We start from the raw sequence: 17,262 nt of genomic DNA on the forward strand, positions 1-17,262 counted from the left end.
ATACATTGGTGAGCTCTCACTTTCCTGTCATATTGCACATTTGCCCAGTTTCAGGATTTTACTGTGTTATACAATGTAGTATCATAAATGCAAGTATCAATTACTATACAGTGAAGGAGCAGAGCAGCAGATGAATTCATCCCAATTCAAAGGCTGGGAATGATGGCTATTCATGGGACAACAGGTAGCAGTCAGAGTGCCAGAAGAAGCCAGACAGATCCCTAATTACTGTGTGCCTTCTACACTTAGCATCTGACTCAAAGCCCAAAGAAGCAATTAAAGACAGCTAACAATTGCAGGAGGCTTCTTACACTTCAGGCCAGTGGAGAACCTGCTCCTAGGGAGCTCTGTCCTTCCACATTCCAGCAGGTTGTGATGGTCACAAGATTGTCAAAGGTCCGAAAACCTATATAGAGAGGGAATAAATCCTGAATAACAGCTGTCCAGTGAGTCAAAACCACTGGATCATGCAAGCTTTGAGGGAAACTTTATGTCATCTGTTCTGTCTTTAGAGAGAAGAAAAGATGCAATGGCATTATCTTTTCACAGCAATGATACAAGCACAGAACAGCAAACAGATGGAGGTGTCATAACGAAGTGTGAAACAGAAAAAAGAATAAAGTGAGAGCCCCTCTGTTTGAGATCCTGGTGCTGTGAAATCCTGTTTGTAGTGACCTGTCAGAAAAATGCCTCAATTACTACAGGCTGGGATAAGCACAGGTACTTAACATCAGAGACAGAGGGTCTGACAGCCCCCAGGGATGGGCTGGGGATCCACACCATGGAGCAGGGCAGGTCCTGGCACTGGGCAGGGTGAGGGCTACAGCAGTAGCACAGCAGACCCTGGAATTAAACTGCTTGCAGGAGTATTCATGCAAATTCTGAGTAGTGGAGCTCTTCAGAGGTGCCCAAGTGACAGAATAATGCTTCGGGCTGTTTGTTTCCAGAAGGAGGAAAAAAAAAAGGGAAAGTACAGAAGAGAAACATTGCAAAACTGGAAGGAACTACATGTTATCAAGATAAAATGGAAAAGGCTTAATACAGTCTATCAAAGGCTAGGTAACCCCATCACAACACATGCTACCAAGGTTTAACTGAGCAGTGTGGATTTTGAAGGACACTGTTTCATCTATAAAAGGTTTGGAGATGTTACAACTTAGTCTTTTTGCCAGGAGATACTTTATTAAAATTGCTGTAAACAGTAACTCATTCAAGCAAAGAAAAATTGCTGTAAACAGTAACTTGTTCAAGCAAAGAAGAGGCTCTTCCTGCCATGAACTTAAAAGCATGTTCGCCTTCAATTCTGTTTTTGAAGAATGTTTCAGATATTAATTTCTACCTCATACTCAACATAAGTTTTCTTCACAGTTCTGGTGCGCAGAGGAGAGAGCAGCAGCATTTTTCTGAATCTTCTGAATCTTTAAACAGATCTTTTCTAACACCAGGTTTTCTGGTTAGATCTTCCCAACACTTCTCCAGCAGCTGTAGCAAATCAAAGTATTTGGCAATACTGAATTACTCAAAGAAATCTGAGCCTTCTCTCTGTTCATAGGTCTTCCTCAGGGCCCTGAGTGGGTTGCAACAGCACAGACACTTGCTCTAAATAGCTTAGATCCAAACACTCTACTTGATGGTGATTAAATATATAAAATGTTACACATCCAATCTTTGAAATGCAAAAGCCCAGGGCACCTCAGCAATTCTTTCCACTCAGAGCAATTACAGCACTGGAAGTACTGGAAATACCATCATGTGATCCAGTCACAAACTACTGATCTAAAGAGAAGGAATCTAGAACAGAAAGGAACAGGGAGAAAGTTCAAGATGTATGATTGATGTTTTCCCTTTTGTGTAAGCCAGTCTTTATTGCAGACCTGTATGAGAAAACAGATGTTGTACACACTTAGCTGCCACACAGACACTATTCCTAGGAAGGATCAGAGTCTAGGCCATTCAAGGCAGAGCTTTTTTGCTGCTACTGTTAGATCTGTACTCTTCAAAAATTAGGGTTTTTTACTTTGAAAAGGCTGTGCTTTACAAAGATGCTGCTAACAGAGGAAGTGAATCTATGATACTGCAAATTAATTAGTCTTTGTTATATAGTTATACTTTTTTTCTAACAGAATACTAATCCTGACAGCACTGATTAGTATTTTGGAAGTGGTTCTCAGGAACTGCTGACTCACTGGGCCATGGTCCTCACTGTTTCAACAAACTACAGAAACAGGCAAAGCAAAAGCACAGACCAGGCAAAACCCATCTACGGCTCATCAAGGAATTTAAATACATGAAAGTAAGTGTGGCTTCATAGTCCTTTAATTATGCATTGCATCTGAATTATGTATGGAGCAGAGGGCACACAGGAATTCTGGTGGAAGGAAGCAGCACTGTGCACTGGCACTTCCTCCCAGGGTAAGACAAGACTGTGCTCTGCACCAGGCTCTCTCCAGTTTAATGGAAGCCTGCCATTCCCAGGCATTTTGCACACCCATTCTCACAGCAAGGAGCTGTCTCACCCTGCTCAGCAACCCCTGCTGCCCCCTCAGAGGAGCACATTTCCATTGCTGGTGAGCAATTACTTCCCCTAGATCCTGCTGTGCCCTTATTTAGCCCAAGTACTCTTCAAGAATAATGTAATCCATAGGTACTTTAAACCTATAAAACCTAACTTACTTAATGTCAAGTGTTTAAATACAGATCACACCTTTCATATCAGTCAGTGCTTTGTAATAAAGTATGGCATTTGTCTGATCTGCAGTTTTACCATTCTGTTGACTGTAATAACTGTTTTTGCTATGCTAAGTCAATATTTACACCTTCACCATTTCTGTGAGGCACAGACATTAATTGTCTCTTGTAATGCCATATAATCTGGCTGTAAGGTCCCTTGGAAACAAAAGTCAACTTTAATCATTATATCATTAGTCAACACTAACCATTATCCCAAGTTCTGCCATTGCTACTTATAGTGGATCTATAATAAATGTACACATACAGAAATCATGCATGAGCACAAAAACTCCACTCTCAGTCCTTACTTTCATACTCTTCTTTCCATTTGCTTTTGTATTCTATTTACTATTTTTCACTTTAAATGCACAGTTGTGTATTACACATGAATAAATAGAGACTATTTAGAGAAGCGATAGTGGATAAAGTATTAATCCTCTGAGACAGTTTTACAGGTTGGTCTGTCCTTATGCATTTCCATAGCCAGACATCAACAAAGAACATCTCTCCACCTCCACCCCACCTCCTCCTTAGATTGTGCCTCACACTGGGCGAAACACGAAACCCTGCTCCCTGAAGCAAGTTTCGTGCAGAAAACAGACACTGTCAACTTCAGATACAGCCCCCCACACAGGCTGACATTTGGTTAGTGCGGGGAGAACTCCTGAAACTCCAGGTGTGATTTTGCAGAAGGAATATTTGTGCTTTTGTCTTTCCCCGAGGCACAATGACCTTCCCTCGAGCGGGAGCAGCGCGGCTCTGCAGCCAGCCCCGGCCCGGCACTGAGCTGCAGCTGCCACGCGGTGGCAGAGGTTGGGTACCGTCACCACAGCGCTGCTTCCCAGGAATGCACCAGGAATGCTTATCCTCTGCTCAAGGTGACTCTCAAGATGATTTCTTGCCTCCTCATTAGTTACTATACATATTTATAGACAAATTAAAGACTCAAACAAATGTTTATTCAATTAATCGCTTCGAGTTCTAGTGGAACAAACAGTATCAAACCAGTTCATCAGCTCAGGGGCTTATGACAATTTAACACAATTTAATTTTTTTCTGTTCCCTCTCTGCGGTATCATGTCTCACACAAGAGTTAAAACACCAAACACTGGCAGAGTTCTTTGTAACAGAAGGAGCATAAGGAGTTCTGAACCATCAACTATTTGCTTGAACTCACAATGAACAGAAAATTGATTTGATGCAATAATCAAGTTAGGCTTGCTTCTACACCCCTCTCCCAAAGACATGGTGTCTAATCTTTCAATATTTATCTCATAATTCAATTACCAGCTTATTGAGAGCAACTACAAAGACAGTGCATGCTACTCACTGTGATTTGGATCATGTGAATGGACAGTATTCCACACAAGGTGCTTCTGAACGCCTGCTTTGTGAGACCCTGCCATCCTCCCACTTCAGAGGAAGCTGCATATTTTATCCTTTAAAGATGCTACAACAGCTATGACTCTGTATAGCACATTCTATGTATTTTTAGATCACACCAGGTCAACCAAGCCCCTTTCCCCCTCTCTGCCACATCATTCATGAATCCTCTAATAATGCAGCACAGCTTTGTTCTGCCCTCAGTATTCCAGCCCTGCCTTCACAGATTTTGGCCCATTTCCTTTATTCAAAGCCTGTACAGTCTTCAGCTTTCCAAGTAAATAAGCTGTGCCAATGCATGTTTTTATTTGCAGCTCTCCCTGGGTTTGCTCCCTGCAGCATGGCACCCAGCTGTAAGCCAGGCACGCAGAGGCCTGGGCAGGGCTGCGGGAGCTCTCCCTGCCGAGCACAGCCCCGGCCCTGAGAGCCCCACAAAGGCCCTGCCCTGACTGACAGGGACTGGCACGGGGCTCAAGGAGCGACACCCGCACTGCCACACTGAGCCTGGGGGTGGTGCTTGTCCAGGTTTTTTAACTCCAAATTCCCATCACCTTTCTAACGGTAAAGCACCTGAACTAACCAAGAGTCAGCTCTGAGAAAGGAGCATGAATGATTGCAAGCAATTTTGCAAAAAGAAAACAAAACCCAAACACAGGAATGCCTTTCAAGGCCAGCTTGACAAACCTTCTGCAAAGAAAAAAATGTGAGAAGATGACACTATACTTGCTTAGGAATCATTTTGCCTTTACAGGATCTGAATAGAAATACTCATGCTGTGTTCTAATAAAAATGGAAGTGGAATTACAAAGTGAGAAAAGAGCAATTTGCAGGATAGGGTTCACTCACAAATTGCAGGAACAGGTTACAATGGACAATCTTCTGCTTTCAGTCCTTTCCAAGTTTCAGACTTCTGCAGAAACAAAATAGAAGATCCAATAAATTGTTTATGAATTAAAAAAAAATATATATAATCCCATCCTCAGTACTTCTACTCTTCCCCTTTAAATTTTCCACAGAACACTGTTTTTGTAGCTGCCAGCTCTGTGACCTTGCTGGAAGTGGCCAAGCCAGAGATCAATTAGTGAGCACAGAAGAGAGGAGCAGCTTTGCCTTGGTTGTGCTGTCCCTTGGGAGAAGGGCAGATCATTATCCAGAGGGAGTGCTAACACAGGTTGGGACTAACTGCAAGATGCACAATGCAGCAAAACTGAAAGGAAATGGCAGAATCTCTTTTTTCCTTTGGCTTTCACATTTTACATTCCCTATAATTTAAAAATACTTTAATTTTGCAGATAACAAAACCTTGTTACACTAAATGATATCTACAACAAACACACCATGCTGACTTCAAACACAAATTATGAAATAAGCTTTCTAAACCCTCAGGAAATCCCCACCATCTCCCATTTCATAGCTAGGATGACCTAAAGCACAGAAGAATTTAGAGATTTTAGTGTTACACACTACAAACCACAAAAACCATAAATATTTCACATAAAACTTAGCCTAAAATAAGCCACCTAAAATAAGCTGGTTACTACAGCATTACTACAGTCTGTCTGCTTGCCTTAATTTGCAGGCAGCTATAATGCTGCTTGTGAGACACACTATTCCACAAAAAACCCTGAGAGATCAATAGTTCTTAAATAAGTAATTAGAACAGCTGAAATAATTTAGGTCATCAAAGAACAAGCAGGATAAATAAAAAGTTATAGCGCTGTGGACACTTGCATCTAACAGAATTTTTACATTTATTTGAGTTAACTGATAGAAAGGCTGAACACCAGAGCAAGAGGCAGAACTGCTGCACAGCATCTGTAACAGGAAGGCCAAGTAGGACAGCACTAGATGCACATATTAAAATTATTTGGCAGGTGAATTAAAATAAAAAGAACAACCAGGATACAAGATACACCAACAGTGCTCAACTTCCCACTCTTAATGCAAGCAAGCTTAGATGAACATGGGAAAGTACATGTAAAATATACTTTCCCCAAAATACAGGTACATTTCTCTTCAAATGCCTAATCTGACCCTTTTGGACTTGCACTGGGGTGAGAAAACCCTGGGAAATCCTTTACTGTAAATGCTCATCACAAGGATAACTATTTGCCCAAACATTTGGGCTGTCCACCATCTTTACAGGCTGGGCTCAATTTTCCCTTTGAGAGAAATGTGATACACTTCAAAACTGATGGTCAGCATTGCAGTCTCCATACCTCCTACGACACAGGCATCCAAATCTTTCTCAGTGTCTCAGCAGACACACAGCTCATTTGCTAGTCACAGCTCACTGACATCTCCAGCTACTGAATATCCACATTTAGATAACATTTTGGCATATCAAAGTTGATGAAATTTTGAGGTACATGCCTGAAGTCTGGAATATGACTTGTATCTGTTGCAGATCTGTTTTCCATTTATCATATTACGTGACAAAACCAGTCAGCTCAGCAGCAGCTTCATGGGTACACAGAGTGAAGAGTCTCAAACATGGAAGGGTTACTTCTGGCTTGTGCAGCGTGAGGGGACAGCACATCATCAGAGAGGAGACAAAGCAGACTGCAAAGAGCCCTTGGTGCTGGTCAACTCCCATTTGTCACCTGCAGGCTTCAGCATGCTGGACTTTGTGTGTTTGCTCTGGAGCCTCAGCCACTTGGAGATGAACCAACAGGAGGCTGACAGTCTGCTGCGAGCCACATGCCGTGCTGGGGTCGGGTACTGTGGCTTTAGGAAACACCCTCACCAGCTTCAGCAAAGTCAGTGTTTTATCCCAAGGGTACTGCCTGGGAGCAGCTTCCAAACGCCATTGAGTTCTGGCTCTAGCATCACAACATTTTTGATGAAGTTATAACACTAATTAATTAGAAGCAAAATTCTCATTATAGCAAGATTTTTAGGCCATATTTCTGACCACAGTTCAAAGTGAGACAATTACAATTATTCCTAAGAGTACCCCACAGTCTGCTGATGAAAAATTAATCTTGGTAAAGCTTTTTTTTTTCTTTAAATTATTATGACTGTGCTGCCAGCTGCACTCAAACTCTGATTCAAGCTCTAGGCTTCAGGGTCATTGATAGACACTCAGCTACTGCGTCCACCAAAAAAATACTGATGACCAAGACAGAAACAGATATGGGAAGGAGAAAACCTGAAGTTAAAAAACCAAAGAGGGGAGAAACCAAACCCAGTGAAAACAAAATTTTTTTGTACCAGAAACAGATTGAAAACAGAAAGGAAATTAGCATTTAGGAATGAAAAAGCCTATTCACTGTTGATGTTGAATACAACACCCGGGGAGACAGAAGCTGGGTTTATTTTTGATAGCAGCATAAACATTAAAGATAAGCCAACAGCATTTAGAAAATATGGGTGCAGTACAAAGGCTCATGTGATGAGAGCTGTTTTGCTTTTAATCTTGACCTGAGAAACCTTTTGTATGACAGAGCCTCTTTTCAGTGGAGTCAGTCCTGCCTAGTTGCTCTGATTATTAGTGATAAAAAGGTCACCCAAGTTGTTTCTGCTTTGAAATGATGGCAGGTTTCAATCTTAAACTTCAAAGGAAAAGGAGAAAACCCACCCTAATATATCTGTCTAAGGACCTGCACCAAACTCCTGTCATCCCTTATTTGGTTCAATCACACTCTTCCCTAAAACAACAATTCTTACAACTGTATCTCTGTTTTTCTAGAAAGGATGTACATATACCCCCAAATATTTACCTACTTGCCACTGATACAAATGAAAATACTTATCTCATATTGATGTGAGATAAACAGAGATCATGTCCTACCCACAAGCAGAAAAAACCAGCTGATTTCCAGATTTGTTCAGCATGTCTACAAGCCCAGTAACCCGGAAGTGCAAACCACATCAGCCACAGTCATTGAGAGGGCTCAGTGATCACAGAATCTCAAATGTGTCTTAAGAAATATGAAGACTGAAAACCGTGAAGCTCTGTGAAGTTCAGTCCTGCTTTGGATGTCTGTTCACATGGTCTGGGCATGTCTAGAGAGCAGAGTTACAGACCAGTGCTCAGTCTTTGCAACTTCACACCCTTAAACTGCAGTGTGCAGCTTGTTGCATACAATACTGCCAACCCCACAGGCAGGACCCCAGAAGCTTATTTCTGCCCCTTTTGCTTCACAGCTCACACAGCAGAGATGCCCTGCAACCAGCTGCAGTCTCCGTTTCCATGGGCACAACAGGCACCTGCACCTTCATTCACATCAAAAATGTTGCAGTGCAGATGAAGTACCAACACCCCATGTTGATATGTCATGTTACACCATGTTACAGATCAGGAGACTTCACATGACCATTTAGGGCATCACCTTAATTAGAAACTGTAATTAAATGCCCACTGAAGGTTGGTAATATCATTTGCTTCCAGGCCTTCTTATTTCATGAGGAATGCTCTGCTGGGTCAGATCAACTCTCCCGTGGAGCTTGGTACTGTCCCTCAAAGCTGTGTTTACTGCTATGAGTTTTGCCATGACCACCAGAAGAAAAGTTTTACACATTCAGCAGTTGCCAGATGGGGTGAGGACACAGCCAGAGAGAGCACTGAGGGCAGCACAGTCTACACAACTGAGCTGTCAGGAATGCCGAGCGCTGCCCTCTGTCCTAAAGAGCACCTATAAAAATAAGATTAAAGCACTCGTGTTTACAAATGTTTCAGGAAGGTGCTGGCCTGCGGGTGAGCACAGACACTGCCTTTGGGCTGGCTCTGGTCAAAGCAGGTAAGTGTGGGATGGTGTGACAGGGCCCCACCACAGGGGCTGGCAGGTGAGCGCTGCTCCGCTCAAGAGCAATTCACGTCCTGCTTTAAGGAACACTCTGTACCACGACTCTGCAAGGCTGAGACACCTCACACAAGAAAGTGAAAGCAGAAAAGTAACAAGTAGAGCAGCACATATTGAGACATGCACTCTTCTTTTTTTAACCTAGACCTTTGTTGTTTTTAATAATTGATATAAAGTAACAGGTAACTCACTAATTGCACTTCTAAATTGTAACCCAACCTGGAATCACTCACACATGGCATAACTTCCGTTCTTATTTGAAGCTAAATCCACCACAGTGCCTTCAGTAGCTGCTCTAATAATTGCATTAGTCATAACCTGAAAGTATTTCCCATTTCCTTAGTTCCAGTTTTGCTTGCTTTTCAAGCTGATCCTCATCCCTATTGCTTAAAATATCTCTGAAATGTTACCCTGCAGAGCCTGCTCTGGGACTTGAGGAGCTCAGTGCAACATTTCGTGGTGTGATTCCTCCTCTCCTGGCATCTAATTTTCCTCCAGTATGATTTTATCTCCTTTGCTCTAGCTCAGAGAATCATTCACAGTTTCAACAGATACTAGCAAGCACTGTGTAAAACTTGGTGAAGAGTTAGATACACAAATGACTGCCAGCATAAAGCATATAATCTTTTGTTTTGCAGCACAAATTCTCAGTTTTTAAGTATCCTCTACACTGGATACTTACCGGCTTGATTCTCTCCCTTCTATGCCTGAGATACACTTTAAAATAAAAATTAATACATATCTTGTAAGGATTTTTCAAAATAAAACTCTCTGCTGTATCAATCTTAGACTAATTTCCCATGTAAAGAGAGCTTTTTCTATGAAGATTTTTAAAAGACATGCACATGAAGTTATTTTTTGCAATTCAAATTCTGTCCTCAGCTATCTTTGCACAAATCCCATTAACTTTAGTATATGTCTAAAGGCAGAATTTGAAACCCATAAAGAACTGGGTCACTGGACAATGGTAAGTCTCAAACAGAGATTTCTGAGTTACAACAAGAAAAAAAATCCCTCTTCCCTCGGGCACTACAGGAGCATTCCCATTTGTCTGTAAACAATACCAAACACTTGAAATCTGACAGGCTGCATTTCATCCTTGCTCACTTAGGGGTATTTTGTCCCAAGAAAGAGCATAATTATTGTTAATTACTTCAACTTTCACCAAGGTGACTCTTAATTCCATGTTGCTTTTGGTACAATTCAATCCCCATCTTTTATTGACTATACTTAGAGCTATGAATTCAATTTTCTTCCTTTTTATTCCATGAAGCCTAAAGACAGATTTTAACTTTTTTCCAAGCCTCAGATGTTCTTTTCCTTGTTAAATGTATATCCTTGTACTGCAGTGCCAAAGCTCTTTCTATCCCCTGTATTCTAAATTAATCCATCAATCCCCTTTCCTCTGTGCTTTTGCCCTTAGCAAATCATTAACCCAAGGGAAAACTCCACAGAAAAATTCAAGATTTCACTCAGACAGACCACAGCTGAAAACATCTTTCTTGTACCTCTGCAATAACTTCACTACCTGAGGTGCCATCTCTTGCAGATTTTCCCTCCTCACTACATTTCCAGCTCCACTGCACAGCCACTCATTTCACAGCTGCCCCTTCCCATCCCACCATCCACCCAGCAGCCTTTCTCCACGCTGTATTTATGCTGTGTCTCTATTTGATGCAATTAATTTCAAATAAAACTGTTCTTATGTTAAGTCCTTGGACCAGTCCTTGATTTCCAGCTATTATCTTCTGCCTCTTTTCAAGGCCCACACTAATATTTTAAGGTCACACAGGAGATTTGGCTAAATTCATTCATCGCTTTGAAATCTCTCGATCCAAGACATGAAAGCAGTAACTGAGATTCCTCATATTTGTTTCTCCTTTCAATCCTCAAACATGACGAGATAAAAGTCTGTTACAAAGGCAGAGCAATGTCTGACTGTTCAGAACCAGGGTGACACTTCAGCCACAGGCTTGCAAAGGAGTACACAAAATGTAAGTCTAATTGGAACAAGGCAGACCTCTCCCTGCACATAAAGTTATTAATGCACACGTGCTTTCCACTTCCACTCTAATGCTGAAATCACTCTATTGAATGAAAGTTACTGTTTCACTTCAGCACCACAAATCTCCTGATCCTACAGTCTCTGGCCAAAGTTCCCTCAGGGGTTGCTTCAGCACAGCATGTTGTGTACTGATTATTTTGGAATACAGCTCCCCAGTCTTTAATCTTCACAGCCTGTATAAAATCAGTTTTGAAAAGTATAAAAAGTGATATTGAATATGATTGCCATGCACATGTATGCTGGAAGCTGAGTTCTAAAAGGCACTTAACCTAGAAAAGCTGGCAGAAATTCTGAAGCACTCAAGTGACTATTGGCCATTTGAGTGTTGAAGCACATGGAGTGCTGGAGAATTATGGAGTTCTGTAACTGTGCTATGTAACACACATACAAAGAAGAAAGAAAATCCATCAGACTCAAGCCTCTCTCCTCATACCTAAAGGTTCTGCTCATCAGGGCTGCTCTGGAACGCGATGAACATCAGCTCTGGGAGCTCTCTCCACCTCCACTGCAGGGCCCATCTGCTCTAGAACAGCCACCTGTCTGGGATTGGGAAGAACTATTGCAGGGAGCTGAAAACTCACTTAAACCCATTTGTCTTCATCTCTAGAAGAGAAAGATGGAAATCCTTGACTGCCACACTCCTTCTGCAGCCCAACCTACCCAAACGCACCATAAAAGTGCCTTGATTTGTCCTCACCCACTGAGGATTCCACAAGGAGCTCAACCGCTCACATGGAAACCCTATTGCTCAATTCAGTTTGGGAACCTGCTCTTTCTGCACTGCTTTGGATGTGGCAGCGGGATGTTAAACCCTGTAAGGTCGGGCGGTGCGTGAGGGGCCGAGACCCTGCCGCACCCCTGCCCTGGCCCCCTCCCCTCAGCCCTGCCCCCGGGCCCGCCCGGCGCCCCCCTCAGCCGGCGGGGCCGGGGCTGCCGGAGCTGTTCGCGGCCGGGGCTGGGGTCGCTGTAGCGCCGGTGCCGCCGCATTGCCGGTGCCCGTCGCGGAGCCCCGAGCGCGGCCGGGGCCGGGCCGGCGCTGCCCTCACACACCTGCCCAGCCCGTGCCCTCAGCGCTGCGCACTCTGCGCCCGGCACGCTCGCGCCTACGCCGTTAGCGCGGCGGGAGCCCTCAGGTGCGGCGCCCGCGCTGACGACATTACGGAGAGTCCGTAACACACACCGACCTCTCGGAGGGGCTCTACGCAAGCGGCGTTTCCAGGTGCGGCTCAACCACTGCCGCTCCGCGCGGCCACGGAGCGCTCCGAGCGGCAGCGCCGCTCCCCAGGCGGCGGGCGGGACGGCGCGGGATGCGCGGGGAGCAGCGGCCGCAGGTGGGGAGCCGGGCGGGCCGAGCCGCCCTACGCCGATTCCGTAAGGCTGCGCCGGCCTGCAGGAAACGGCCGGGTCCGCGGCGCTACGGAGCCGGCGCAGGGCGGCGCGGCGCCCCGTACGCAGTTGGCGTAGGGCGCTCTCAGGTGCAGGGAAGGGGCGGGCGCGCGTTGCCCGGCAGCCGCAGCCTATGGGGGCGCGGGGCGCGGTCACGTGCGCAGCCCCGCTCGGCGCTGCGGAGCCGGAGGAGCCGGACGGGGCCGCGGAGCCGGGACGGGGCCGCGGGGCAGCGCCGGGGCCGGCGCCGAGCGGGGTGAGGCGGCCGGGCGGGCGGCGGGGAGGGGTCGGGGCAGCGGGCGGCCCGTCGCCGGGCACCGCTCCTCCCACTGCACCGGGCACTGCGGGCAGGAGGCAAGGGCAGGACGCGGTGGTGCGGGGGGCGCTGCTGCGCGCGCGGAGGGGCGCGGTGGGGCGGGGGGGGCTCCGCGGGGCCGCGGGCGGGGGCGGCGGGGAGGGGTGAGGGGCTCGGCGGCGCCGTGCGCGGGCGGCCGCCCCTCCGCCGGCCGCGGGGCGCGTTACCTGCCGGCGGGGCGCGCACCTGCCGGCGGGGCGCGTTACCTGTCCGCGGGGCGCGTTACCTGTCCGCGGGGCGCGCAGGTGGCGGCGGGACCGGGGCGCAGCCGGGCCGCTGCGCGCGGTGTCCCCGGGCGGTCCCGGCCAGGTGCGGGCTGGGCGGCTCCCGCCGGGGTTCGGGGCTCGGCCCCGAGTTCGCTCCGGCGCCCTCCGCGCCCCGGCCCCGCGGGGCAGGCGAGTCCCTCCGGGCCCCGGGCGGGCTCCTGGCTCCGGGCGCGCTCATCAGTGTTATGGTCCATGGTTTGTTTGGGTTTTTGCTCGTCTTTCATGCTGTATTTGCTTTGCACTGGATTTTGTAATCATTAACCCGCTATCCCTTCTGGAAGTGAGAGCGTGAAAGGGATAACCAGGGAGTCACATGCCTGCCACTGAGTAGAGCAAAACTTGAGTTTTGAGTCAAAGTGGAAATATGCATTATCTGGCTAAATGTCTTATTATTTATTTACATGGCTCTGAAAATGGTGCCTTTTGATTTACAGAGAGAAGAGAGTGAGCAATCCAAGCAGCTTTTGTACAGGGTATGGCAGAAGAGAAAATTTATAATGTGGGGGGTCCTAGATACACTGGAATTAATTATTTTCTGTATCTGTGTCCTCTAGTTTGTTAACAGTTTTTAAAAGTTTTATTGTACTTTGTCGTGACAACTCAGAAAGCTAAACAAAGAAAGATTGAAGTGGGGATTATTGTGAAGAATATCACATGTTTCAGATCTCCAGTTCCAAAAAATGTTTATGAAACTGGTAAGTTAATTAAAATAGCTGGGCTGTTTAACTTAAATTAAAATACTTGTGTTCTAGCAAACATTTGAAGCCTGGCCTTCTACGGTAAAGACAGAAAATTAAAATAATTTCCTCCAATCATGCAAAGTACTTTAGCATCTTTAGAAAGAATAGAGAAGAAAGGACTGTTTGCAGACTTGGTCTAGACTTCTTTGACTTTTAAAGACATGGTAACCATTTTTGAGACCCAAAGGAAGCAGCCGTGATGGCAGAGAGGAAGGAAGGAAGGAGTATGGAGCAGTGCTGGCTACTTGGAGGGGAGGCCTTAAAAGAAAACTTTTGGAATGGGAAGCGAGGCTGGCCGTGTCTCTGGAGAGGTTGCATTGCTGTACTCCTGTGTTTGCTCAAGGTCGTTGTTTTCTCTCTGAAGAGCAAAAGCGTTTTCCAGTTTAACGAGCCCACCTCTTCCATGGAAGGTGTGCATGCTGGGTTGTAGTTATTTCCTGCCAGTGCAGAGAGGAAGGAGCAATCTGTGTCAGCAGACTGCAGCTGGCTGTAGCTTCTACTAAATTCCTGGTCATTTTTAGGAAGTTGGACTTGTCTCTGCAAGTTCTTAGCATGTATAATTTTCATCTGTCTGGAGCTTTCCAACCATTTCCCTTTGCTTCGTGTTGTGTAGAATGCAGGGGGAGATGTGGAGAAGAGAGGGTAGGATTGCTAACAGTGAGGGTTTAATGTTTTCAGTGCTGTGTTGCCCAGAATCTCATCATGGATGGTGCCAGTCTGGTGCTGCTTTGGCATGTGTAGTTCAAAGAGAATCTTTAGTCTTGTGAGTTTGGTTAGTCCTGGTTTTACAAAGAGCTTTCTTTGCACAGGGCTGTTCATCCAGACTCGTCATTTCTCCTGAACTACTGGCAGTATTTCTCATCTCTGCACAAAGAAGATGCTGATAAAGTGCCAGTTCTTGTTCTGTGTGGTTGACAGACTAAATACGAGGTGGAAATCTAGGACTTGATTTCTTGGGGAACTGGAGGAAGATTCCACATAGAAATACCTGTGTGCTGGGGAGCCCCAGGGGTATCTGGTGTCAGTGCTGCTGAGGGAGTGACCAAACCCAGCTTTGTGGCTTGTCCTAGAAGGAATTTCAGACACAGCTGATTTCAAAACAAAGATTCAGAAGTAAATGAGAAGACAGTAAGCAGTTGGAAAGGTACATAAGTGGCATAAGGCAAGCCATGGCAAACCTAAACATGGGAGAAGTAGTTTAAACTGTGGTGGATATGTGGGTTTTGGTGACTCTTGTTTCTGACTTGTACGCAGTTTTCCCATGGATGATCATTCAGGATGCAGTGCTTAAGGTCGCAGAGCTCTCTTCTTTTGAAGCCCCTCTGTTAGTGTCCTCAAAAGCCTGTGGGTGGACGGAGTTGTTTTTTTTTTTTGGTTTGTTTTTTTTTTTTTTGAACTGTGAAATCTTGTTTGGAAATAAAAAAAAAAGTAGTCTAAAAAGCTGCTTCATGTTGTGAAAAACCTCACTGTAGAATCATAAAAGCTGCAGTTTTTCCACGTTGCTTTGTAGCTTGGCATGTAAACAGAGCTCTTTGAAGAGCATATCCATGGCTGGAAAGGGGGAGTGGGAAAGGCTCTGGCTGGTTAACAAGCTTCTGAGTGTGTGAAAAGCCACCATGAACATGCTTGGCCAAGTGTCTGTTACAACATGGAACTCTGTCCTGGGCTGGGTGAGGTACATACACCTAGAAGTGGCCAATGTGTCAAAGTCTCAATATGGAAAAGCAGAACAGAGGCAGTTTGTGTATTTACAGACTGGGCTGGGTGAGGGCAGTGCTCGGGGCAGGTAGGAGGGAGATGCTGGGATGGTCTGGCTGCTGAGGGAGATGCTGGGGGGTGAGGATGCAGAGGGTCAGCCTGCACCTCTCTGGGCTCCCCTCCAGCTCTGGTGAGTTCGGGTTTATGGTGTCTCTCACCATGCCAACAGCAGACTTCAGCGTTGTGGGGTCTGTGCCTTACCTTGTACTGGGCTGGGGAGAGCCAGGGCTTTTCTGAACAGCCACATGAGGAGCACTTGGCTGGTGTGGTGTCCTGGATTTCCTGTAAGCCAGCAGTATTGGCAAGTGAGGATTGCTTCGCTGCTGAATATGCTGCAGTGAGGAAATCAAAAGGAAAATTCCTGTTTAAAGCAATATGAAAAAAACTGTTAAGAGATTTAAAGAACAGAAGAATACAAGTCTCAAACCCTTCTATAGAAACCATGCATTTGACTACGTTTGTTGTAGTTGTGAAGTGATTTGACAAACAGAAACTTTGTACTTGATATTTATGGAAGGAGAAGCCTTACCTGAAAGGCATTGCTGGTATCTTTTGTTAAAAGCAATAATTGTTTTAAGCTACAAGGCCAAAGACAGTATTTTTTCCAGTTGTACTTCTGCAGTTCTTGGCACTTGTGTAGTTTTTCCCTCTTATGTGCAAGTTTTTCACTGAGCACTGATGACAGAAAACTGTCACAGTTCGTGTCAGTGTCCGCTCACAGAGGGACAGTGTTCCTATTTAACTTCTTTGAAAACCTCAATTCATGTCCTTTAACAAAAAACCTGCAGAGCAATTCTTATGAATGGCATGAGCAAGTAAACATCTTGCACTCTGGATTTTTAGACTTTATTTAGTAGCTAAATTACCTTATGTTTCTGGTCCTCTTACTCTAGTCATCATGGAATAGGCGGGGACAGAATTCTTGGAGCCCACCCCACGCTGGTCTGTTGCCTTGTGCTCCTAGCTCTGCTGTGCACTGCACATCCTGACCTTTCTACTAATTTCCTGTGTGGTGTCAGAATGTGGACAAGGTGCTGGCTATAGGGGAAGCCCCAGAACAAAATCAGGGTATGTCATTTGTTCTGCTGTTTGTGAAGGGTATGTAAGGCATGGTCCTGGGCTGCTCTGTCCTTCCTTTGCTGCTAAACCCAAGAACTCTGGGACTAACCCAAGGCTGGATTTTGCATGCAGCTGAGCCAGGCTGCTGTTTCTGCTGTTTCTCTGGGCCACCTGCACATCTGCCCATTGCTTTCTCCAGTAATAAAGACCAGGGATTAATTACTAAACCCCATGCCCTTGTGGTCTTATGTCGTTGATTTTTCTATAACTATGCAAAACTTTATAAGTCATCTGTAGTAAAATATTGTCATAATCTGTTGGTAACTTAAAGGTGTAAGTGGATGTTGAAGAGGAATAATCTTATGAAATCCATTTTATGGATCTTTTGGATTGTGGAAACTTGGGTGATCCTGCCACATGTGTTGATTTACATTAGTTCCCTTATGTTGTGGTTTGGTGTGCTATTTAAGAGCCCTAAGATGCTCCTGGTGATTGACATAACAAAATGTAAATTATATGCTGTTTTCCTAAGGTCTAATTTATCTGTCGTAAGGTTTGTGTACCAACAGTACTGAGCTCTTCTTACAATAATGTTTCTTTTTCATGTAATGCCTACACAGGGGAATTAAATTACCCTTAATTGTATGCTTAAAAAGAAAATAAAATTGGGGTGTGTATGGCTATGCCAGTAAATTAAATTTTGCTGCTTCTTGTT

At 45.2% G+C, this 17,262-nt stretch overlaps 2 protein-coding genes across 17 annotated transcripts in view; one reads left to right on the top strand and one right to left on the bottom strand.

Moving 5' to 3' along the window:
• The window catches only part of CRB2 (crumbs cell polarity complex component 2), a 112,304-nt gene that overhangs the window by 44,112 nt on the left and 50,930 nt on the right, over nucleotides 1–17,262 (bottom strand). Inside the window, exons 1-3 of one of the 10 annotated variants that reach the window (XR_008440227.1) lie at nucleotides 12,168–12,278; nucleotides 11,417–11,586; nucleotides 4,960–5,023 (exon numbers count right to left, since the gene is read on the bottom strand). The gene's annotated coding sequence lies outside the window, so the exon portion shown is untranslated. Of the gene's footprint in view, nucleotides 1–4,959; nucleotides 5,024–11,416; nucleotides 11,587–11,680; nucleotides 11,870–12,033; nucleotides 12,074–12,167; nucleotides 12,284–12,930; nucleotides 12,951–15,689; nucleotides 15,870–17,262 lie in introns of those variants that run through there. The other 9 variants (XR_008440226.1, XM_053996064.1, XM_053996061.1 and 6 more) reach the window with 9 other exon arrangements.
• STRBP (spermatid perinuclear RNA binding protein) overlaps nucleotides 12,541–17,262 on the top strand; it is a 59,074-nt gene continuing 54,352 nt past the window's right edge. For all 7 annotated transcript variants that reach the window (XM_053996082.1, XM_053996083.1, XM_053996078.1 and 4 more), the window contains exon 1: nucleotides 12,541–12,625. The gene's annotated coding sequence lies outside the window, so the exon portion shown is untranslated. The remainder of the gene's footprint in view (nucleotides 12,626–17,262) is intronic.

The sequence above is a fragment of the Vidua macroura genome, chromosome 21, assembly GCF_024509145.1.
Source record: "Vidua macroura isolate BioBank_ID:100142 chromosome 21, ASM2450914v1, whole genome shotgun sequence".
NCBI lineage: Eukaryota > Metazoa > Chordata > Aves > Passeriformes > Viduidae > Vidua > Vidua macroura.